Source organism: Saccopteryx leptura, chromosome 13 (assembly GCF_036850995.1).
Source record: "Saccopteryx leptura isolate mSacLep1 chromosome 13, mSacLep1_pri_phased_curated, whole genome shotgun sequence".
Taxonomy (NCBI): Eukaryota; Metazoa; Chordata; class Mammalia; order Chiroptera; family Emballonuridae; genus Saccopteryx; species Saccopteryx leptura.
In genome coordinates, this window is record NC_089515.1 from 15,297,923 (window position 1) to 15,322,569 (window position 24,647).

A 24,647-nucleotide genomic window follows, 5' to 3' on the forward strand; every position below is an offset into this window, starting at 1 on the left:
TCTCTAGAGAAAGAAATTATTTTGAACAAAAATGAGTTAAAAATTCAATTTCACTGGTAGATCCGATCAAGAAGAGTAATAAGAGGGTGTATCAATCAGCTTTTGTTCTATAACAAACCAGCCCAAACCTTGGTGGCTTGAAGCAACACTTCATTCAGCTTACAATTCTGCAGGTTGGGTGGGTGATCTGCTCTGAGTTGGCTCGGTTGACCTCTGCATCTGGCCACTCCCACCCATGGTGGCTGAATGATCTAGAATGGTCTTTCTTACATGTCTGGCAGCAGACAGGCTGTTTGCTGGATCACCTTGGTTCTCCACGTGGCCTCTCTTTCTCCTCATTTGCATACCAATCTCAGGGATCCCAGCCCAGCAAAAGAGAGAAACATCCAACAGGCGATTTTCAAGTCTCTGCTTGTTTTTACATTTGCTAATGCCCAAGTTTAACCAAGATTCAAAGGGCGGAGAAACAGACTACGTCTTCATGGGCTAGCACAAGGGAGTAGGCACAGCGAGAGGAAGGATTTACGGCCATTTTGACAACTATCATATCATTTCCATGCAACTGACTTTGTTGGGTCCTCATGCCAGGAGCACTTCTTTTCATTTTATGGATGAATCCACCAAGGCAGGGAGAGGAGTAGTAACATCCTCGCGGTCGTACCGCCAACAAGTGTCAGAGTTGGGATTTGAACTCAGCCCTGCCTCACTCCAAAGCCTGTATTTCTAATCATTCTGCTCTGTGCCAAGTCCAGGTACCGGCTGGTTGCTAGCAGGTTGCTCATCTGAATGCAAGGCTATTTTATTTTTCATGTGTATAGGCGGCAGACTCAGTCCTGTGTTTATCAAATATATTCAGAATATTTTGCAAAGATTATTTTCATTACCAGTTCAATAAAACCTCAAGCCCCAGATGTGGTTAGTCAGGCTCTCTTCTCCTGAACTTTTAAGCCCCGAGGCACTTTATGGTAATGTAACCTCAGCTCCTCCAACTCCTTAGTGACATTCCTTCCCGCTTATAAAGAGAAAGTATCTTCTTTTTTTGAATCCATGAAATTCTGTGGCAGGTTCCACCCTTGGAAGAGACAAGGCTCAGAAAATGAGCCCAACTCTCCTTTCAAGACCAACGGGGAGCTCGGGGCCACATCCAGGGATGTTGCCACTTTGCATAGATAAGAAGTGGTGACGAGAGCCCTTCAAGTTTCAGACAAATTATGAACCACACAGAAATGAAACCAGAGCCACAGTGAGCAGTGGCTCAGAGCTGGTGTCAGCCCACCCCTGGGAAGGTGGGCGCACTCCCTTGCTGACTTCCGGTCCTCCTTCCTCCTGTGCCCTCCCTTCTGCACTGCACCCCCTTAGCTGCCCTGACACACCACCCTTTTCATCATTAGAGCATTCCTGCATCTCACTGTTTCCGTTTCCATTTCCAACGATCCAAACATTCCCTCCTCTCTTCCCCATACCGTTTTTTTTGGCTGATGAATGCCATTTTGCAAATAGAAATGGGCCCCAAAGATGCCTTCAGTTGCCGTTTGAAAAGACGAAGGACCCATGAGGTGAATTAAATGTACTTGATGAATCTGGTAACCATTTAATTTGAGGGAATAAAAACCTTGTTTTTCTCTTTACATATATTCTAATTCTACTCTGAAGTTGCTCATAGAGTAGGAATGAATTTATCTTCATCTGACAATTTTATGACCCCAATCAGCCAGCTCTGCCCATTTATCTGATTTAAAATGCAACCGAAGTACCAGACGGCTTTAACAGAAGTTCAAGCATGGCTGACAGTGTGTGCATCAAAATATGTGAATTTCCCCAGCGTGGCTATCGTGGTCTCCTGGTTAGGCTTACCTCTTGAATGACCATTATTCAGCAATAGCAAATGGTTCAGTAATGAAAACAAGTGCTTAGGTTTTCTTTTTTCTTTTTTTAAAGATTTATTAAAGCTCCCCAGAGGCTGTTTTTATAAAACCCAGCCCTTAGAGTGGCTGACCTTAAAAATGTGTTTATCTAAGCTATATTCCCCAAAACGTCGACCAACATGATAAATAATTTACTTAATGTTTCCTTAAATATTATTTGGTTTGGTTTAAACCCAAAGTAGAAACTTCTTCTCCCCAAAAGGAGCACTGTCTCATTTTTGTATACAATGGAAACATTTGGGGACAAATAAAAAGAAATATAACCTTTTTCACAAACTTTGGCTTACTGTGTGAATGCTGGTTAGTCCAAGGGGCTGCAGAGTAAACGTTGTGAGGTGTGGGTGTTAAATTAGAAGCTGGGGCTTGGTGGATGGTTATATGCTTATTTCGAGCATTTCCTGATACTGGTAGGAAAATAAATACCCACAAATAAACACAAGTGGGGCAAAAAGGGGTGATCAGTAGAAAAATGTCCCCCACCTAAACCATGAGCAATGCCAAAGCTGTTATTCACATTGACAAAAGTTTTTGTTTATGTTTTGGGTTTTTTTCATAGGTTTTTGTAAATCCAGAGCTTGGCTACATTGAAACCATCCTTGAGAAGAACTTGCTAAACATTCCCACTTCATCTGCAGAACTGTTCCTCAATCCATAGGAGTAGTGATCCCAGAATTCCTACCCCTGGACCTCAGAGGCAGGTCCCCACGACAGCTAGATAATCAGATTCCACCCTCACTCGGACTGGTCACATCGCACGTGGGCCCAACCTGGGCCAATTATGATCCTTGGGCATTTTTAAAATAGGCAACAGGAGGAAGACATGCCTCGCTCTTTAAATTAGAGTTTGAAGCATAACACAGGCTACCCAGCAAAAGCCTGACTACGGGAGAGGAAAAGGAGGCCAGGGAAGAAGCAGAACTGAGCTGCGAAGACAGTGGTTTCTGACAACGCCGTGTGGGCTTCTGGGTCCAACCAGGCCTGACCATAAACCCTCACACTTGCCTACACTGCCCGGCAGCAGGGTTGGCATGTCACCTCCAATAACCCAGAGTCCCGACTAACCCGGTGAATCAAGAATGAGACACAAGTGACCCTCAGGCGTTGTTTGTTTGGTTTTTTTGCTTTTCTCTAGCTTTCTGTTGGTGACTTAGATTTATGTCTATCTTAAATCCTAGTTTTAGAGCTGCAAATAATTGTTTACTTGTGTGTGTGTGTGTGTGAAAAGTTTCTTATAGAAACAGGAGGGCAGGGTGCCTAGTTAGTTAGACTGTCTCGGGGTAGCGTGATGAATACATCCTATAACCGCGATAGTGAACCTTTTTATAAAACCGCCCACTTTTGCAGTGCTGGTCAACCCGGTCCCTTCAGCCCACTAGTGGGCATCCAGTTTTCATGGTGGGTGGTAGCAGAGCAACCAAACGGCACCGTGATTGGCCCACCATGAAAGCTAGAAAGCCCACCAGTGGGCAGGAGAGACCAGGTTGACCAGCACTGCAAAAGTGGGCAGTTTTTATAAAACAGTTCACCATCACGGTCCTATAACAAGGGAGTCCCTAAAAGCACCCTGGCAGATTGCAGAGCCTATCTTCGATTAACATTAAACATAGGCTTGTGTTCATGGACCTGGGGATTTTAGCACTTCAATACAATTATAAAACTAGTCAATGAAGGCCCATTTTGGGTCCAGCTAGAGACATACTTGACACCTTAACACTGTCACCCTTTGAATGATTGCTGTGCCATGCTTTGTGCCCAAATCCTATGTGGTAGATAACCATTCCTATCCTACTTCACAGGTAAGGAAGAGACACTCAGAATGGCTCAGAAATTGCTCAAGGTCACACAAATAATGAACTGTAGAGGCTGGATGAAATTCCAGGTCTATGGTATTCTATCTCCGCCGACCCCGCAAAACCTTGCCCACTGTGCTGAGAAAGTAGAAAGTGGAGGGGCAGCCACAGAATACACCAGCTCTACCACCACGATTCAGGAGGAGCTATTGAGAAGAATCATCAGTAAGCAAAGGACATTGGATCTAGATTTAGACTGTTCAAGACTGCCATCCTCATTCTGGCCCTTTCTCTCTATGCACTCTTAGATACATCTTTTTATCCCTCTAAGCCTCAGTTTCCACTGTTATAGAGCAGGCTAGTAATACTATAGTACAGGGGTCGGGAACCTATGGCTCACGAGCCAGATGTGGCTCTTTTGATGGCTGCATCTGGCTCACAGACAAATCTTTAATAAAAATAATAATAACGTTAAAAATATAAAACATTCTCATGTATTACAATCCATTCATTTCCTACCGCTCATGTTCATGGTTGTGGGTGGCTGGAGCCAATCACAGCTGTCCTCCGGGACAACACCAAATTTTTATTGGATAATGCGTAACGTACACGGGTCGTTGTATGGTTCTCACGGAATTACATTTTAAAATATGTGTTGTTCATGGCTTTCTCAGCCAAAAAGGTTGCCAACCCCTGCTGTAGTAGATAATCTCCAAACACAACTTCCCATCCGTGTAGGCACATACCATCCCCTGGATTAAGAGGAGAAGTCTGTTTCTCTCTCTTGGAATATGGGCTGGACTGGGCACTTGTTTGGACCAATAGAATGGGAAGGAAGTGACATTCTGGGACTTCTGAGCCCACACCTTATTAAGCTTCTGCCTCTTACCCTTGGATCCCAGACTCCATGCCTTAAGGAAGTCCAGGTGAGACTGGCTCATGAGTAGAGGACATGGGCGAGGAGCAGTCATCTTGAATATTCAAGTCCTGACTGAGCTGAGCCACAGAATTGTGAGAAATAATAAATATTGTTATTTTAATCCATTACATTTAGGGGTGCTTTGTTATGCAGCAATAGACAACTAACAAGTTTACTTTAATGGGTTGTTGAGAGAATTAAACAGGCTAATGTGTTTAAAAGTAAGAACACCTAGAACAGTGCTTAGCACCCATACATTCAGAACATGTTTACTGTGCAAGTAATTTGTGTCCAGCATTGTTTGAGGGAGTTGGGATGCTGAGGAGACAAAGTCTCAGCCCTTTTGGGGCTTATAGTGTAAGCAGAAGAATAACAAATATGCAAAAATAAATGATCTAATGCAACAGTTTTCAACATCCAGTCAGTCCTCGGACCGGTGTTGGTCCGCCAGAAACCTCATGCCAATCTACAAAAGAGTTAACCACCCTGTGTTATATGAAGATTATAGAATCTATTATCATTGGGTCTGTGATCTTCATACAACACCAGGGTGGTTAGCTCTTTCATGGACCGGCAGGAAATTTCTGGTGGACCAGGGGTTGAAAAATACTGATCTGATGCCAAGTATTGATGACTACTGTGAAGAGTTGTTACCTAGTGACTCTGCATTGTTTGTGTGTGCTGATGACCGCCCTTGGTTTGTTAGAGGACAGCGAGGTAGGGTAGAAGGTAGAGCCTAGAGACAGAGCTATTTTAGATGGTTGGACCCCACTGGGTGGGAGATCTGAGCGGATATCTGACTGACCTGAAGCAGTGAGCATTCCAGGTATGCCCATGATTCCTAGACTTTGCTTCTGTCTCCATAGTGTTTATTAATTGTTTTCATCTTGTCCTTTGTCCTTGACCAGAACTCTTATAAGCAGATGAAAGCATTTCTCAGTCGGACTTTCTGTGGTGTGGGGTGTGGTTGACACCCAGTAGGTGCTCAGGGAACACTCATTGACTGTATGAATGCATGGCATGACCACCCATTGCTCAGACTGTGGTTTAAGTCACTGAACTAAGAAGCAAGCCCAGAACAGAGCAGCTACCCTCTGTAGGAGGCATGCAGTACAGCCCAGCTCCCCACTTCACAAGTAAATTTGTGGGTGACTCGCCTATCTCATGACCCCACACTCAGCCTGAGGAAGCCCTGCCTTATTGGGGCCCAGTTTCTAGGAATGGCCACCTTCCTCTCACACACAGCTGGGCCAAACCCTCCACGACCCTCACGAGAAGGGAACTACCTACACATACCTACCCCTGCGTGAGCTAAACCCCTACAGAGCCCACTGAAGTGCAGGGTGGGGACCTCCCAGGGATGGGGACACCCCGGGGGGCCTGTGCTCTGACTCCTCCTTCTCCGCCTTGTGCCCAGAAGCCAAAGTACCAGTTCCAGAGAAAAGTCAGAGAGCAGGAAGCTTGATGGAGCAGAGGTTTCTCCTAGACCAAGAGCCACAGCCCCCTCCCCCACCTCCCCCCGGAAACAGCATCCCAGTGTGAAAAACAACATGTCCTATTTCAACCACAACACCTTGGTTGTGCACAGACAACAGGGTGTGCGTCCCCTTCTGTCCTTCCCTCCAAACTCCACTTTATTCTTCAAGGGACCAGACGTGTCCTCCAAGTGGCTGCACACTCCACAAAAGGGCCTTGTTATTTGCCTTTCTGGGAGAGAAAGCCCATCACAGGCCTTCCCCTACGGACCCCCGTGTGTGTGTGTGTGTGTGTGTGTGTGTGTGTGTGTGTGTGTGTGTGTGTCTCTCTCTCTCTCTCTCTCTCTCTCTCTCCATCTCTTTTCGCCTCTACCCCAGCTGCTCCTGGTTCAAGCGCTGCCTGCCCCGGCTAATAATGCCTTGTCACGCAGCGACAGAATTATGGTCTCACACTGGTTTCACATGTCACAAATAATCGCGCTCCTCGCGCATCATATTGAAGTTGTCAGGACTCTCTTACGCCTGTAATTTGTGTGCGTTGATCATACTTGGGTAAATCAGCAGGTCACGACCTGTAGCCTTTAGCCCCAGTGGCTGGCTGAGAATGACCTACAAATCTTGTGACAGGGACTACAGAGAGGGTTATGAACTCTTCAATTGCTCACGTCTATCAGCTGTCAAGGGAAAGCGCCCTTTCTTTGCGCCATCACTTTAAGTGAACTAACGTGGCACCTTATGTCATCCTGTCTTAATTTCTTCACATCTGTTATTTCCACCACCACCCCCCTCTAAATTTTTTTAAGCACTTTTGGATATTTCTAATGTTTTTTTTTCTTTACCACAAGATATTTTGGTGCCAAACCCTAGTGTCTTTCTTCCATGTGGTTTAAATAAAAACCTCCCGCATCTGTGATCAAGCCAGTAGACCTCTCTGTGTCCAGACCAACTGAAGAGTGTTTCCCCCTGCTCCCGCAATGGTTAAGTCCCTCTGGCAGCTTTACGAGCTCCTTCGCTCACACTTTATTGGGTAACACGTTCACAAATAGTGTTTCTGAGCCTTTGTTTTCATTAAGGTACAACGTGTATCGTCAAGTTCGTTTAATTCACTGCTTCATATTTTATACACGGTATTGCCGAGCGAGACCGTCAGTGACTAATACTGGAAAGAGGGGAATGAAGTTCAAGCTGCTTTTATTACCTGAGATCTTCAATAAACGGACTTCTAGAAAAAAAAGTCAGGGAATAAAAGAAACAAGATGACCAAGTTCTGGCCAGATGGACGCTCTGCAGATACAATGGCGTGAGGGCAGGAACAAAATGGTTTTGTGTGTGTTTCTCTCCAGGGGGGCTCTTGTGTGTTAGGTGCCCAGGGAGTGGTTAGCCCTCATGTTGGATTAAGAAAGAGAGGAGGTGGCATGAGTGTGGGCACGGGTGTCCACTCTGGTGGCTTCCCTTTCTTTGGCAGGCTACGCCACCGCTGCAGAGAAGTGGCAGTAGGCTCAGAACTGCAAAGGCAGAAGGTGACAACTGACTTGCCATCATTTGTGCCAGGGAGCGAGGACCATGTCATCTGCCGGTGCAGTAGCAGGTGTAGGGCAATGAGTAAAATGGAAACCAAATGAGTCGAGCTCCCGGTCCACATAGCACCAGGCATGTGCCTTTAATTTCTGCAGCCTCAGCCAAGGGGACCCGAACCAAGGATAATTAGCAGCACACACAAACACGACAGGCTGCTGTGGAGGACACAAAGCCGAGCTGTCCCACTGGGTCAGTCCCCGTATCCCTCACCTCGGTTGTCCAGTGTGCAGAGCAGTGATGATTCTTGGCACTGGAAGGCATTTCACTTTGGATTTGATTTACTGGCTAATCAGCAGGTTGAGGCAGGGAGTGGGCAGGGAGTTGGGTGGGGCAAGGAAACGTAGTGTTCAGGTTATGACTGTAAAACTCCAAAGGCCACGTACAAGGCAAGTTTCATGTGAATGTGGTTGGCCGGTCATAGGCTTTAGATTTACCTTTCAACCGTCTTTGCCGAAAGAGTTGAGTGGAAAGTGGAGACCGACAGGGATTCCAATCACAGCACCAGCTCTGACCAGCCTGGCCACTGTGGCTAGTTACCTCGCCTCTCTGGGCCTCAGTTTCCTCACCTGTGTGGTATCTGTCACATAGTAGGTGCTGAGCATAACTTAATTTTGTCTTGGTCCAGAGCAAAGTAGCCTAATGACTATCTTAAGCAGAAAAGGAATTTATACAAGGAAGAGCATGGGTGGCTCACAGAGTCTACAGGACAACCAGAGGGCGGCGATGAAAAATGAGGGGCCCCCAGGGAGGCGGAGCGCAGAGAACACAGAGGAGGGTACGCCTTGGGCATTGTCCGGCTGCAATGCTACCCCTGACAACACAGCCACCGGCCATTTGGTGCCACCACTCTGCTCCAGACTGCTGTATGGACCTCTGCTTCGCTCCCTCCAGATTCAAAGTCCCAGGCAGCGGCTCTGATGAAAGGCCAAGCCCAGGTCGCGTGGCCATTCCTCCCTGTCAGAGGATGGAAAGAGAGAATACCCTTAGAAACCTTGCAAGAGGCTTCCCGTGGCTCAGTGAATTCTCTGCCAAGTATTCTCTTCAGCCTCATTCTCAGCACAGAGCTGGGGGCGAAGGAATTTCCAGTTTTATTCCCAACCACTTTAATGCAGTCTACTTTTGGGATTTTTTTTTTTTCAACAGAGAAAAGAGGGAAGTCTACAGCCCAGCAGTTTGATGGACTTGTCCAAAGCCACTTAGAGTACATGTGAGCTTGTTTGGAACGAAAACCCACGCATCTCCAATCCCCATTAAGTGGTGTCATACGAACTCAGGGGGTGACGATGGAAAAACTGCAGGGGAAAGAGCCGAAGGAAGGCTTCCCACAGGAGCCGTGAGCGCCGGCTACCAAGTGCAAGGTCGTATCTGTCACTGTGAGATAGAGCTTTGAAGGAGTGCCTTGGCTGGAAGAAGCAACATGGCGACTTGGCCAAGTTCATGCATAGAAAGAAAATGAAAAAGTATCTGGAAGTTTCAGTTGCACACTTCATTATTGGGCGGTCGTGTTCTAGGCACTAGGCTAAGTGCTTTGGTGGCATTATTTTACTTAACAGTCAAAATAAATCAGTGAGATAGCTATTACTGTCCTCGTCACACAAACGGGGCATGTCAAGATGCAGAGGTTAAGAGCGTGTGAAATAACAGAGACGTGGCACAAACCCTGGGCCTCAGAGCTCTGCCTTCAAAGCAGAACATGCCCGCAGATGTCTCTGGGTGGTGGCGGCGCCTGAAAGGACACGGGAATCTGAGGACACAATATCACGGGTACTTAAGAAATGCCTGATGATCTCATAAGCTCAAAACCGGTATTGTTTGGGCTGAGGGATCAAGAGACAAAAAGCTGAGGAATATTTCATGATCTGGAAACTTTCAGTTCCTTTAATATGAAAATGCTCGACATAAAGTATTTAGAGATGTAAGGATTCAGAGGTTGCAGGAGGCCAAGGAAGATTAAGGGCTTCTTTTCCCCAAATGAAGTGCACAGTGTATCCATTACAGGGCATGGAGACGCCCCTCCCCCACCCGCTCCACTTAATAGAGAAAACACTGAAAACTTTGAAGAAACGCGTTCTTTGTTCTTTAAGTTCCATGATTAATTAGGTATAAGCCATGTTTCAAAACGTTTCGTCATTTATTTGTAATTCTCCCCAGAGCGTGTACAGTAACTTGGCTCAGAACACATAGATTACATTGCAAATGCTACTCATATGCTGAAACTTTTTATGTTTCCTTCCCTTCCCTTCTCCGCTTTCCCCTCTAATACTGGAGTCCAAGAACAAAGCTGGATTTAACCTGAGAGCGCAGCCCGCTCCGTGCGGATCACCCCGGCTTATCCGTCACCCCCGGGAGGGGGGCTGGAACTGTGAACAGCCAGGGGGCAGCCTTGTACCCACACGTGGATGGACCCTCGGGGTCACTCCAGCCCCCCATCAAAGATGTGCATTTGCTGTAAGACTATCTTCATCTCTCCGTTTTTATCCACATCCCCCTACCAAAGGGCTAGCCCCCCAAGTACAAACTGCCGAGCGACGTACATAGTGGTGGCCCTGTGGAATCTGACTGTGGGACTCTGATCCAACTGTCGGAGCCTAGTCCTCTTATCTGTAAAACGTGGGTGATAATAACCTCAGTCCATTGGGTCAATCCTAGGACTGAATACGATTTAGTACAACTTAGGACAGTGCCTCATTCAGAGTGTGCTCTCTATGAATGGTCACTGTTATTTTTATTACTGTCAGTCTGGCCCGACGCCCCAGGCCAAGTGCATGCATGTGCGCACGCGCACACGCACACGCACACAGGCTGGTCCTTCGTGCCCTCTATCAGACTCACTACTGAGGCAACCCCTCGCTTTGGACCATCTCTGTTTCCATATCCTTTGCTTCCCCTCACTCTTGTCAAAAAGAACACTGCTCCTCCCAAGCTCGGGTTAGATACTTCACCGCCTTCGAGAAGCCTTTACCAGCAGTGCCAGGCAGAACCAGTTATTTTCCCAGTGCTCGGAGTCCTCACTGCGCAGACTACTTGAGCTAATTAGATACCTGAGTCACTCTCGACTTTCTGCAGTCAGAGCCAAGGCCTGGTCTCAGTCAACCTCGTCTGCCTGGAGTTTAAGGCGGGTGGAATGGACTCACTAGGTCTATTCGTTCCCTAGGGCTGCCACAAAGTACCACAGAGTGACTTAAACAACAGAGATGTGTTATCTCACAATTCTGGAGGCCAGAAGTCCAAGATCAAGGTGGCGGCAGAGTGGGTTCCTTCTCAGGGCCGTGAGAGGGATTCTGTTTTCGGCCTCTCTTGGCTGCTGGTGCTTCGCTGACAATATCTGTTATTTCTTGACTTGTAGGAGCATCACCCTTGCCATCTCCGCTTTTATCTTCACGTGGCTTTCTCCTTGTGTGTGTGTCTATGTTCAAATTTACTCTTTTTATAAGGACACAATGATATTGGGTGAAGGCTCACCCTAATGACCTCACCTTAGCTTGAGCATCTACAAAGACCCTACATCCATTAGGTCACATTCACAACAAGTACCAACAGTTAGGACCTCAGCTTCATTTGCGAGTGGACACAATTCAACCCATAACACACAAGTCTCTATGCCGCAGTTATCTCTGCTGTCAAGCGGAGGGAATAATAATTAGGTGTGGGTAGGTAACAACTCTTAAGTCTGTGTTTGGGGTCAAGGAGTAAGTCAGAGCCCTGTAGGATCATTCTGCTGTAATTTAGCAGGGACAGAGCACCACGAGTTCCAGGAGGGTCTCACCATAGTAACAAGCCTGTCTTTATCATGAAACTCAGGCTGATGTTTCTTAAGCCCAGCTGCCACTGAAATTACCTGGGAATCCCACAGACAAAGACAAACAAAACAAAAGAAGGAATAACAATGTTGGAGGCAGGGAAAGGCAAAGGGAGTCTGTATCCAAACATCACTGTTTTAGGTGCAGCCAGAGTTGAGAATCACTGTACTAGACTAAACACAAAAACAACCCATGTGGTTTTCCCTGGTCTAGCCCAAGAAGCAATTTCTGTTTGGGGACTTATAATGTACTCAGGGTATTTAAATGACTCTTAAAAAATAACACTGATCTCTTCTTTAGAATTCTATAAAGAATAAATCTAGAGAGTTAAAATTCTCCAGATGGCTGAAATTAAGGAGGAATATACTCTCTCTCAAAATATGCAGCCATTGCCTTGATGGACTGCTTTTGGAAGGACCAACTCTTGCCCAAATGGAGAAGTGTAGGTAGGCTATGGTTGAGGTCACATATAGCCACAAATGCTTTGAGATCCAGGAAGGTAAGATGTTATAAGTGAAGACACCTTTGTCAGCTATTTCCAAGGTGGTCAGAACATTCCAGGCCTATGTGCCATCTGGCCAGATGGCTCAGCACGGACTTGGCATATTACTGGTGCCTTGTACAAGGAGGACTGTAGTCACCCTTAGCCATAAGGATACAGCCCGAGATGCCCAGCGGACACCTGAAACAGCAGATACTACTGAACCCTATATATTCTAGGTTCTTTTCCTAGACATAAATACCTACAACAAAGTTTAATTACTAAATTAAGTACAGCAAGAGACTAATAATGGTAACAAATAATAAAGTCGAACAATTATAATAATATATTATAATAAAAGTTACGTGAATGTGGTTTCTCTTTCTCAAAATATCTCACTGTCCTGCACATCCCGTCCTGTGATTATGTAAGATAAGGTGCTAGGGGACGAGGTGGAGTGAGGTCAGTGACGCAGGCATCGGGCATCGCCTCAGGCCGCTACTGACCTTCCGAAGATGCGTCAGAAAAAGGATCTAAAGGAGCACAGATTGCTTTTTCCTTCATTACAATTCACGGATAGAAGGGATAGGAGACTTGTTCTTACCACAGAGCTTAGCAAACCCAGCATACGACTTTTGTTCTTTCCTTATTAAATTGAGAACGTTCACCTTTTCAATCAAAGAAAACACTTGAAGGCTTCTTTTTGGCAAATCCAAATCGCCAGCATCCATCACAACCTTTGCCCTCTGGGGCCGTTGTTAAGTAAAATCAGGGTTCCTTGCTCACAAGGGTTACTTGATCAAAGAAAATCTACCTGATAACCTGGATGGTTACTAAGTGACGAAAAGGCAGGTAGTGTGTCCAAACAGTGCAGATACACTGGACAAAGGGGTGATCCACGTCCCGGGTAGGACAGAGAGGGGCAGTGTGAGATTTCAATACGCTCTTCAGAATGACACGCAATTTAAACTTATGAATTGATTACTTCTGGAATTTTTCCATTTAATATTTTTGGACCCCGGTAACCCTCTAAAAACTGAAACCATGAAAAGTGAAACCACAGATAAGGAGACTGTCGAGAGCTGACCCCTGGGGAGAAATGAGCAGCCATGGCCCAGACTTCTGGTGGACTAGCAGGAGCCCTGGTAACAGTAATAGCTAACTCAGTAATCGTAACATGAGAAAATGGTGCAACTGATGGTTATTACTACTCAATTATTATACCAATTTCTAACTGCCAAAATCCCATTTTGAATATTGGGCTACTTGAATGATCACATTCTTCCTCGTGTCTTAGAAATACAAACACAAGGAAGAGTCTTCGGCAGACAAATGCATCTCCATTTGGGCTGTTTCACTAAAGAGCCTAGAAAGGTGCCTAAATTGGTATTTCAGTCTTTGGTGAACTGAGGAGCAGATGCCTGAGAACCAGGTCTGAGAAGCAGCAAAATAACGAGCATTCAGGTCCTATAAAAGAACTGGAAAATTACTCATTCTGATCAAATTCGGTTTTCTTATTTCAGAGGGAATTGGGGGAGGAGGAGGAGGAAAAAATAGGAGAATCGGTCAGGACTAACTGCACAGAGAGGTGCAGAGCCCACAAGCCCCCCGAATGTAAATGATACCCATGGCCTTCCATCTTCACTACGATGCACAGAGGGACACAAATAATAATGTGCCAATGGCCACAGGTTTGCCCCAGTTTGATTACCCTGGTCATAGCAGAGAGGGTCTGGCAGATAAGGAAGGAAGGTATAGACTTTGCCTGAGTCACATGAGTGACGCTGGTGAGGTTAGGGACCAAGGAGCCCTCTTCTGCCAAGAAGTTGATCTCCAGTATTTATTTGGGTGCAAACCAAAGTAGAATAATGGGAAAGGAGGTCCTTCATGTAAAAGGAACTCAAAAGCTTTACAGACTGAATTAGGTGTAATCCTTATGGGATCCCTAACAGCTCATAAATAACTTTTAATGAGATTTCCAGCAAGTTAAATAGCACGTGGGGGAAAAGGTATTCTTTTTTATTTTTGTTATTTTGTTTTCAATAAAGCACATACTTCATATCGCTGTTTTCCAAGCCCATAACCGAAAGAAAGGGAACCATTTCAATAAGAAGAGATTAGTACTGAAACTATTTAATTAACTGATAGGGACAGGAAACACTTGAATATGTCATTGAAAATTCTTGACATTGACCACTAATCTTTGGAAACTTACAGAGCTGAGTCTAAAGCATGTTCCGGAGTTAAGCAGAGAAATAAATCAAGGTTTGCAAATGTCATTTAAGTTTTCACCTGTCCCACGATTCAAAATTATTGGCTTCCCAATGAAAAGCATATGTTGTGTCCCTTGCCTGGGGAGTAGTAATGAAGTGAGGCAGACACTCTCCAGCTCTCCCTCCCATCGTGCCTCTCTTGATTTCCCATCGAGTGAAAATAATTACTGTATCCTTAAGGGAGCGCTTCCCCGCGTCTGGTCTCCCGATAAGCACTGCCATGCTGGCTCCCCGAGCCCTGCCCCTCTTCCTTGAGGGACCACGGCTTGATTTATGAGAAAATAGTTGGCAAATTGCGATGTCCATCTTGATGGATGACATCATTTGGACCATTTTGCTGATCATGTATGACTACCTTTTTTTTGTTGTTTGTTTGGTTAGCCTGGTTGCAATTGATCCACAGCTCCAACAGCTGAAGAAGGAGAAAAAAAAGTAGCAATTGCCTGTTCTTGGAGAGGTCGCCACGCAGAAATAGCTCTGGCCTTTTGTTCCCTTGAAACCCACAATGCTCAATCCCTTCACAAACCTCTCGTAGGTGTTGTCTCAGATGATCCAAACAAAGATGCTTAGAGGCAGGCAAGACAGGTATAGCTTTCTTCATTGGCGAGATGGATAAAAGTGAAATTCAGAGAGACTGAGTGCTTTCCCAAGGTCACACAGCTATTCAAAATCGGGGGTTCAAATCTTGGTCATTTGACTCCAAAGCAAGTAAGTGCTCGTTTTTCTTCCCATTGTTTCTCAATGGAATAGGGGTAGACATTTAACAACAAAATCCAACTCCCTCTGGACTAGGCTATTAAACTGCACCGTCCCCTTCCCAAGTCACTGCAGTAACTTTCTAACTCATCTCCAGATGTCTTAATGTCTTCCTCCCTATCTCTCCTCCTAGCCATCACGAGCAGGCCCATTCTACAAAAACAAATCCAATCATGTCACTGAACTGTTTAACAACTTTACTCCGTTATAACTAGTCTCTCAAAACTTCCTTCTTCCTGGCCGGTTGGCTCAGCGGTAGAGCATCGGCCTGGCGCGCGGGGGACCCGGGTTTGATTCCCGGCCAGGGCACATAGGAGAAGCGCCCATTTGCTTCTCCACCCCCCGCCCCCCCTCCTTCCTCTCTGTCTCTCTCTTCCCCTCCCGCAATCGAGGCTCCATTGGAGCAAAGATGGCCCGGGCGCTGGGGATGGCTCCTTGGCCTCTGCCCCAGGCGCTAGAGTGGCTCTGGTCGCAGCAGAGCAACGCCCCGGAGGGGCAGAGCATCGCCCCCTGGTGGGCAGAGCGTTGCCCCTGGTGGGCGTGCCGGGTGGATCCCGGTTGGGCACATGCGGGAGTCTGTCTGACTGTCTCTCCCCATTTCCAGCTTCAGAAAAATACAAAAAAAAAAAAAAAAATTTCCTTTAAAAAAAAAAAAAAAAAAACTTTCTTCTTTCTCTCTGATAGGAAAGTTAGGGAGGTGTGGGTTGGCACCCATAGTGGTCAACTTTGAATTTCTTTAAAACCTCACACATCATCTTAAATTTTAATATGGCCTTTTTTATTCCACTCAATATATCTTTGCTGTTTTGTTTTAAATTTAAAAAGTGACTTTTCTCTGAAATTTTTTGAGTACCATTGATGTGCCCAGAGCCGCCTCCTCTTCATCCGATGGCTCTGGGCACTCCCTTGGGCCCCTCGCAGTTTGAGGAGCTGGGTCCCGGGAAGCAAGCCCGGGGCTTCAGCATAGACTACAAAGCCCTCATTAAGCTGGTCCCACCTTCCTCCTGGCCCCACTTCTACCACCCACCCCCAGACCCCGACATGACAGCCACCCTGACCTCCATACCTCAGTGTCTTCACACGCGCTGTCCCCTCAGCCTGTTAGCCTCTTCTCCCTTTACCTTAAAACCCTCAGTGTACATGGTGGTCCTCAGCACACCTGCCCTTGTGCCCCAGGATAAGGCCATGGTTCTACCATCTGTACCCCATTCATGGCGGCACTTAACCCTTCAGCTGCTGATAATTTGGGGACATGTCTGTTTCCCCACTAGACTAAGTGCTGTCACCTCTATCCTAATATACTGGTACCCAGTATACTTGGCACGAATAAGGCAATACACACTTGTAAAATGAGTATAAGGTATTAACACACTGCCCACTAGAGGGTTCGTTTTTAGACAATAGCCTAATCTCAGTTGTTTATATTGAACAGCTCGTAAGAGCTTGCACACATTACAAAACCTCCTGACGGCCTTTTTCAGTGTAAGTCAGGTGCGTGGTATTATCTGACCCTCATGTTTATACCAGGAAGGAGGCAAACAACTCCAACTTACGTAGTCCCCTTGTCACTACTTAGGGGTGAAGTCCAAGCACTGGACTTGCACTGCCTGGGCTCCACTCACCCCCTACTTCCTCAGTTTCCTCATCTGCAAAAAGGGATGATAAAGGTACTATCATGGATGATCACAGTGAAGGCCAGTAGCTCTAGAAATAACAACCTAGGTCAGGGGTCAGCAAACTGCTACCCATGGACCGAGTCAGGCCCAACACCTGGTTTTGCATATTGGTGAACTAAGAATGATGTTTGTCGTTTTAAATGGTTTTAAAATCAAAGGATAATACATTGTGACAATGAAAACGATATGACATTCAAATATTAACGTTGGGGAAGTTTTATCGGAACACAGCCCTGTTCATGTGCTCACGTATTGCCCGTGCCTGTCTTCACACCGCCCCGGCGAAGTTCAGTAGCTGTGGCAGAGACCATTTAGCCCACCCGACCTCAAATATTTTATATCTGACCCTTTACAGAACTCCTGACCTAAGTTCAAATCCCGCCTCCGCCCTGGGAGCTCTGTGATCTTGGGAAGGTTAGTTGACATCTCTCTGCCAGTTTTCCTCTCCCGAAGGTAACAATACCCTGCCTCACAGAGCTTTATAGGGGTAATAAAGTGCTAGTCAGGACCCAGTAAATGTTAGCTGATATTACTAAGCCACCTTCCCCACCGGCTGGAATTTGCCCAGTAGTAGAGTCAGAGTGAGAAGGCAGTGCTGGTGCCAGCTGTGTGGAGAGTTCCAACTTGATGTAATTGGAGAGGCTGAGGTTCAAGATGCGAGCCAAAGTGAGTTACAGGACAAAACCGTGGGCCAAGGTGCGGACACCCGGGAGAGCTTCGGGGAACGCCCCTCCAAAGAGCCCAGGTAGGACCAAGGTGGGATCACAGTCAAGAGTTCTAGATTCTGTTTACATGGGACCAACCCAAAAGCCAGCGAAGAACAAGCAAGGGGTGGGAGTAGAAGTTTCTGGAATAGTCCTCAGGTCCCAGGCCAAGCTCCATGCAAGGGCTGGCTTAAAGGGACAGGCATGTCATTCCCTTTACCAATGAGCCAATGAGGAAACTGACTCTTCAAGTGGTCAAATGGCTTGCCCAAGAAGAAAGAGCTTACAAACGTCTAAATCCAAACTAGCAAGTATCCAGAGCAGAAATCCTCCCTACCAACTTTCCTACCCAGTGTTTCAGGTTCAAATTGTTTCATGTCCCCTATGAACATCACTGAGTCTAAGAGAAACCTCATGTTTCTGTTGTTGTGTTCTTTTGGTTTTTTCCAAGGACATAAAGTTGTAATTCTTTTGAAACCATCAAGTGTGAATTAGTGTATTTTCTCCCTTTTCGCAGAGATTCCCCGCTGGTGGGTACAATAGGCTCGGGTTTTCAGCGAGGTCTCTAACGGACCTCTAGCCTACAGGAGCATTTTCCTCACATAGTTCAATGACAACCCTGCAAATGGCAAATTGTTTATGATTTCAGAGTGGCGAGAATCCAAGATGCATTGAAAGAAGTAGGGGCAGGAGGGGAGAGAGAGCAGGCTAGGAAAAGCAACAAGTAATTCAAGGATCTAGGCCACACATAAAATACTAGAGATTTCAATAGAGACTTGATTATAAAAGCGTCTTTATAATGTCTCCATATCTTCAGAAACAAAAAGAATCCAGATCCCCAGCTTTTATTTATTATTGCTAACAAACGTGATGGCCGGGGAAGGCTGGGTTCAGAAGGCATTCTCCCAGGGCAGGAGAAAGACAGTTCTGCTTTAGAGCCCAGCGACACACAATGTTTTTTCTGCTCTGTCGAAAGTGGGGATTCTTGTTTATTTGAGGATTTTTCTTCCCCGGACATTGTATTTAAACAAGTGTCTCCTTTTGGTCCAGTGTTTCTTCAAATTTATTTATAGAAGAACTTTTGCTTCCCCCTTCTAATCTGTTTTTCATATTTTGGTGAAAGGGATAATATATAAAATTTTACAAGGGTTTAGCTTTCTAACATTTCCTTGACGTGGGCATCTGGTGTTCCCATTAAGCAAGTGATTCCATTCATAGACTCACCCCATCTTTAATTCGCGTGAAAGAGCGGTGCAGTAATTTCAAGAATACGCTGCCTTCCGATGTCTTTTAGAAAGCTTCTTTAAAAAAAAAAAATCTATCTAGCATTCTTCAGTTATTCTGCTCACATCTTTCCCCCCCCCCCCCGAAGCTGGAAACAGGGAGGGAGGCAGTCAGACAGACTCCCGCATGCGCCCGACCGGGATCCACCCGGCATACCCACCAGGGGGCGATGCTCTGCCCATCCGGGGCATCGCTCTGTTGCATCCAGAGCCATTCTAGCACCTGAGGCAGAGGCCACAGAGCCATCCTCAGCGCCCGGGCCATCTTTGCTCCAATGGAGCCTTGACTGTGGGAGGGGAAGAGAGAGACAGAGAGGAAGGAGAGGGGGAGGGGTGGAGAAGCAGATGGGCACTTCTCCTGTGTGCCCTGGCTGGGAATCGAACCCGGGACTCCTGCACGACAGGCCAATGCTCTACCACTGACCCAACCAGCCAGGTCTGCTCACATCTTTAATTTCCAAAGTTTTTCCTTTTATTCCTTTTTATCCCAAATGGTAAAATGCATAGCATGATTATTTTTTGGATTCTTCCCAAAGTGTGTTTGTTTTATTTTTTTTGGTGCTCTAAGTTTCTCATTAGGACCCATCTAAATTTTAGGCTTTTAGGATGGAGGAAAGAGTGAGAGAGAGCAGGTGAGCAGGCTACGCACAAAGAGTTTCTCGTTACGCATTATAATGACCCTCGAAATACTATATGCCTGTGGAGAGAGCCTCTCACATTTGGTCAGACGTTGGAAAACTCGAATTAGCGTCTGCATCTCCTGAAAGTGACAGAAACCCAAAGGTTGGCTGAGTTCCCGTGATGTCATCAATACATTTAATTATGCGAGAGAAATCTCTGGATAGGATGCAAGGAAGTGCACACGCACAGAAGTGCACATGCACAGAAGTGCACGCACACAAAGTGCACACACACACATGCAAAACGCAATAGTTCCACCATGGGCCAAAGGTTTCACGCCAATTTCAGAATCGTTGCCTAAAAATGTCTTGTCTATAAACCCTTTATGATATTTTTATTGTTGGTGGTGGTAAGAATAATAACAGTTTAAAATAGAAATAGTGGTGTGGGCAGGAAATATTGTTGTTCTTCATTCCATTTGGGTTGGAATGGTCTCCTCAAATCAGGCTTTGGGTAATTTGCATTTTTCTAATATGCTGGTACTACGAGTTTCTCCTTAAAAGTTCTCTGCATGTTAGAGTGTTACTTATACATAGAATCCATTAAAATTGACAAGCTGATGAATGACCTGCCCAGGTAATATAGATGACTGTGGGCAAACATATTGGGTGTAATGTATTTTAATGATGTCTAAACAGTCCGATGCTAGTACACCTAGCTGGGAAAAATCTGTTGAAATTGAACCTGCTTGTTTTCCTCAAGTTTATTCGCAGTAATTTATGAGTTTGAACGTGGTCTGCAGGTTTGCATTTCCTGTGCTAGGCCCTCCCTTGGGGTTGATTTGGGCTCTGCTCCATTAGGCTGGCAAATGAGTTGCCTTGGATTTAAGTAGTTCCTGGAAGTGGTATTCCTTAATAACAATTAGATCCCATAGAATACAAGTGAATCACTCTTCTGCTGATGTCTCTGAGACCCACGTAGCCCCTGGTGTTCTGGTCCTAGAAATAGCCCTTAGAAAAAAAGCAAATGGTTTAGTAGATCAACTAGAAATTGTGTGATGCAATATCAACTACATAGCATCACTTACGCTGTATTTTACCCCAACATGTGTCACTGAAGATGTAACATCCAGTTTACAAGAAACACAGGGGATAGAGGAACAAACTAAATACCACCACAAGAAAACAACTGGATAAAGCTAGACCATAGAGCACTCCATGGAACATCTGGCTGGAACTTCTCAACAAATCAGTAGCCTAAAAAGAGGACATACTTGGTTAAATAACTTTGAAAACCATAGCAACTAAATGCGATGTGCAATACTGGTTCCAACAGAGGTTTGGACTGTGCCTATATTGGGAGATTTGGGATCATTTAAACATGGCCTGGCTTTTAGAACAGATGAAAATTTACTAATACGGAAAAGTAGAGATTGTTGACATAAAAAAAGGCAGATTACAAAAGAGGGCATATAATATGATTTCATGATGGTTAAAATAAAATTTTTAAAAAAGTGTGTGTGTGTGTGTGTGTGTGTGTGTGAGAGAGAGAGAGAGAGAGAGAGAGAGAGAGAGAGAGAATGTCTGGAAGGTTATGCACATGTATACTAAATCACATGGGTGATCTGGGGAGAGGAGGCATGTATCAAATTGCCACACAATGGCTTACAAAAACACACATTTATTATCTTATAATTCTCTAAGTCAAAAAACAGTTCCTCTGAGATAAAATCAGAACTTCCTTCCAGAAATTCTAGAGGAGAACCCGTGCTCTTGCTGTTGACAGCTGCTGAGGGCACCTGCATTCCTTGGCTCATGGCCCTGCATCACTCCACTCTCTGCTCCACTGCCACATCTGTTTTTGCTCCTCTGCCTCCATCATCACTGGCTCCAACCTTTCTGCCACCCTCTTACAGTGACCCTCTTGATTACACTTAGCCCACCAGATAAGCCAGGATAATCTCCCCATCTAAAGATTCTTAACTTACTCATATTTGCAAAGTCCCTTTTACTGGGTAAGGCAACATATTCCCAGCTTCCAGAGATGCAGACATATGCATGTTTTGGGAGGATGGGGATACTATCTGGCCTACCGTAGTAGGCATGTGCTTTCTTCAGCTCTTTGTTTTTGCTTCTTTTCTATTTCCTGATTGTATAGAGTGCACGTCCTGTTTTTTTCATATAAAAAAGCAAAATCATATTTCTCTTCCCACCTGAGAATGCTGCAAATTCCCCTTGAGGAGCCTCAACCTGCGAGGACAGAAAGGACTGGCCCACAGGTAATGACACACCACCACCAGGGAAGGGCAGGACATGGCGGTCGGGTGCTGGTATCCCCTCCAGATCCAGGATTGGGCATCAGGAAGCCAGTGCTCTGAACTGAATGGATTACATTCAACGCTACCAGCGATGCCAAGTACCATCATTGCTTAAGGGCTTTCTGCGTGTCACGCCCGGTGCTCAAAGGGCTTCCTAAATCCCAGTGTAGGTAGTTGGGGCCCTATTTGACAGAATAGGACACTAAAACTCAAACAGGTTAAGGAACTTTCCCAAGGCCACAACCAGTCTGTTATAGACTCAAGTTCCAAACCCAGAACCTAATCTCATAACCTCTACTCATATTTTCTCACTGAAGAGATCTGAAGTGGTCAAGTCATCTCTCCTTAACCACAAGCCTCTCTTAGAGTTAAAACTCAGGGATTTTGAGCAGGAAGAGGTCTACTCTATCACCAAGCCCACGATTCCTGTTATACAGATGAGCAAACTGAGATTCAAGTCAAGGTACCTAGTCAGTGGAAAAACCAAGAACAAAACTCAGGGCTCCTGGCTTCCTGCCTGCTGCCCAGAACTCTCTACTAAACTAGATTTTTTTTTTTGGTCCATTTTCCATCTGTCTAGCTGCCAGAAAAACAATGCTTTGTCCCAAATTAAAAGAGGTAAAGAGAAATTAGATAGCTTGGATTGTGTCAATACTTACGACATGATTCTAAGCTTCTGCATCCAGAGAAAGCAGCTCAAACCAAACCCGCCCTTTGTTGAGTCTCCGTTGATGGAGGGACCCAGTAGAAGGGAAGATGATGTTGCCGTGGAAGCTGGATCCCTGACTGCCAGACTGGATCTGGTCTCACCTCAAACAAAGAAGGCCCCAGTGATTCCCAAGAGACCAGAGCACCCCGCTACCCACTGATCACAGGCCGTCTCTGCCCCATCCTTCATTCCTTCTAAGCTAAAGAGGCCCCAAAGGGCAGGCAGCTTGGCACCTAGGTGCAGGAAATGGCCTAGGCTCAATTTTGGTGACTATCCTGTTGGTGCTGGTTTATTTCATCGGCTGTGTGAACACACGCCCAAAGAGCGTGGGTCTCATGCTTGGTATAAAAACACTCTTTAAGGGTTCAGTGAGACATCCCTTCAGCCGGATGTGGTATCCACTCAAGTTTTTACACGCTCCCTGTAAACCTCAGTCTTGTCCAGGCCTGTGGTATGACTCTGAAGTGGGCTGTTGCAAACAGCCTCCCAGTGGGTCTCCCTGCCTTCAGCCTCCCCTAGCCCCTCTGTGTATACAACGCCAGAGCATCATTCTGAAGGGCAATTTTGACCAAGAGTCCCTCTTTCAAAAATCTCTCCATGGCTCCCTGTTGCCACAGGATAGAGTGACAGCTTCACTATGCTCCCGCCCTAGTCCACATCACAATAAGTCAGCTCGTGGTCCTTTTAGACCACCCTGCTTCCTGTAGCTGTCACCACTGTGACTTCTGACACTCACAGTCCCGTGATGGTGTCATGGGTCCTGATGGCATCTGCCTTGAGGGTGTCAGTGCCAACACTGCAGCCCACTGAAGGCACCAGAGTCCGCACCGACTCTGCTGTTGTTGGAGGCAATGCTAATGTCACCAGGGACCCAGTCTCCCATGCTGCTAAAGCCCTAGCACCAAGGCTATTGATGCCTTAGGCATCAATGAAAATGAAAAGATTATCTGAATGAGAGAACCCTGCCCTTTCCCCCGCACTGACCCATTGGCTCTAACTCAGGGCTCTCACTATCATTTTCTTAAGACAAACTGATAACTAGTAGTCAGCTTCTTAGTTCCTCATAAGATAGACCTTGGGAGGAAACAGCTCACCAGCCTCCCAACAGACCCAGCTGTGCCTGAACCCTAGAGCAAATACAACCTGCTGTATTCTCCTCCACAGCGTGAGCTGAGAACTGCTTCACTGACCAGCCCAGTGCACACAGGACACCATTGGAAAGCAAATTCCTTCTGCAAGACTCCACTCCATAATGTTTTGTTCATTAGTCTTTGTGATGCTTGTGTATTTGTGGCAGGTAGCAGGTGTCAAAGGTATCAGAGAAATGAATGGGCAAAAGTTTGACATTGAGGAGTTTCCTGCAAGTAACTTCATTCCCTTCTGCAGATCTAGAAAAACCCTTTCTTGTGGATCATCAGGAAAGAGTCCCAGGGGTTCTGCAGAGATGTGGCTTGATGATGCTTCCTGCATTTTGCAAATGAGAGAAGTACCCACTAGGGAGACTAAGAAATCTCCCAAGGCTCTCTAGAACTCGTGTCTCCAGCCTTCCTTGCCACCATACCTGCTCCCTGCCTCCATTCTCTGTGTATAGTTCTGCCCAGGCATAAACAAAAACAAAAAAACAAAAAAAAAACACCCGCCAGGTGGGGAGGCAGCCACCACCAGCGACCCCAGGCAGTGCTTCCTGTCATGTAGCGTGCTCTACAGACGATGGTACAAAACTTAGAGCTTGGCAAAAAGTTCCCCTTTTCAGATATTTTATGTGAAAGAGGGGGGGAAAGAGGAAAAACATACCCAGATCTTTTTCGAAAATCACTTACAATCAGCTGGAAGGTATTCGGTGCACTGTGTTTTACAGCGTTTTGTGGCCAGTTACAAATTTGGGTCATGCCCTGCAATCAATCTTTGCCGGGAACTTTCACTGAGGCCATCAGGGGAATTAGAAATAAAATGTTAGAGGCAAGATCAAGAATGCACAGATGAGCCGGAGAAACTTGTGACGGCTTTCTGGATGCATGATTAAAGAACAGCTGGATGGCTCTGAGACGAGCCCCGAACTGGGCTCTCGTCCAATGTCACTCAAAATTAAACCTGGAGTGTGTTTCCCTCCATCTCCGATGGCACGGAGGCTTTCCTGACTTAAGGACCGAGACCGAATCAGCTCTCTGTGATTATTTTATTGGCTGCAAGGTACAAGAAATAATGGTTACAACATGAAGCGGTACCGTGTCCGAGAAAACCAGGGGGAACAGCCAAGTCTAAAGAACGTTCTATGTCTTATCGGCAAGCATACACGCTCTCTGCCTGGGAAGCTTAGCAAATTTCCCGAGGAATGAATGC

At 45.9% G+C, this 24,647-nt stretch overlaps 1 pseudogene; it reads left to right on the forward strand.

Annotated features, from left to right (window-relative positions):
- Positions 1-15,885: 15,885 nt before the first annotated feature.
- The window catches only part of LOC136384424 (uncharacterized), a 146,516-nt pseudogene continuing 137,754 nt past the window's right edge, over positions 15,886-24,647 (forward strand).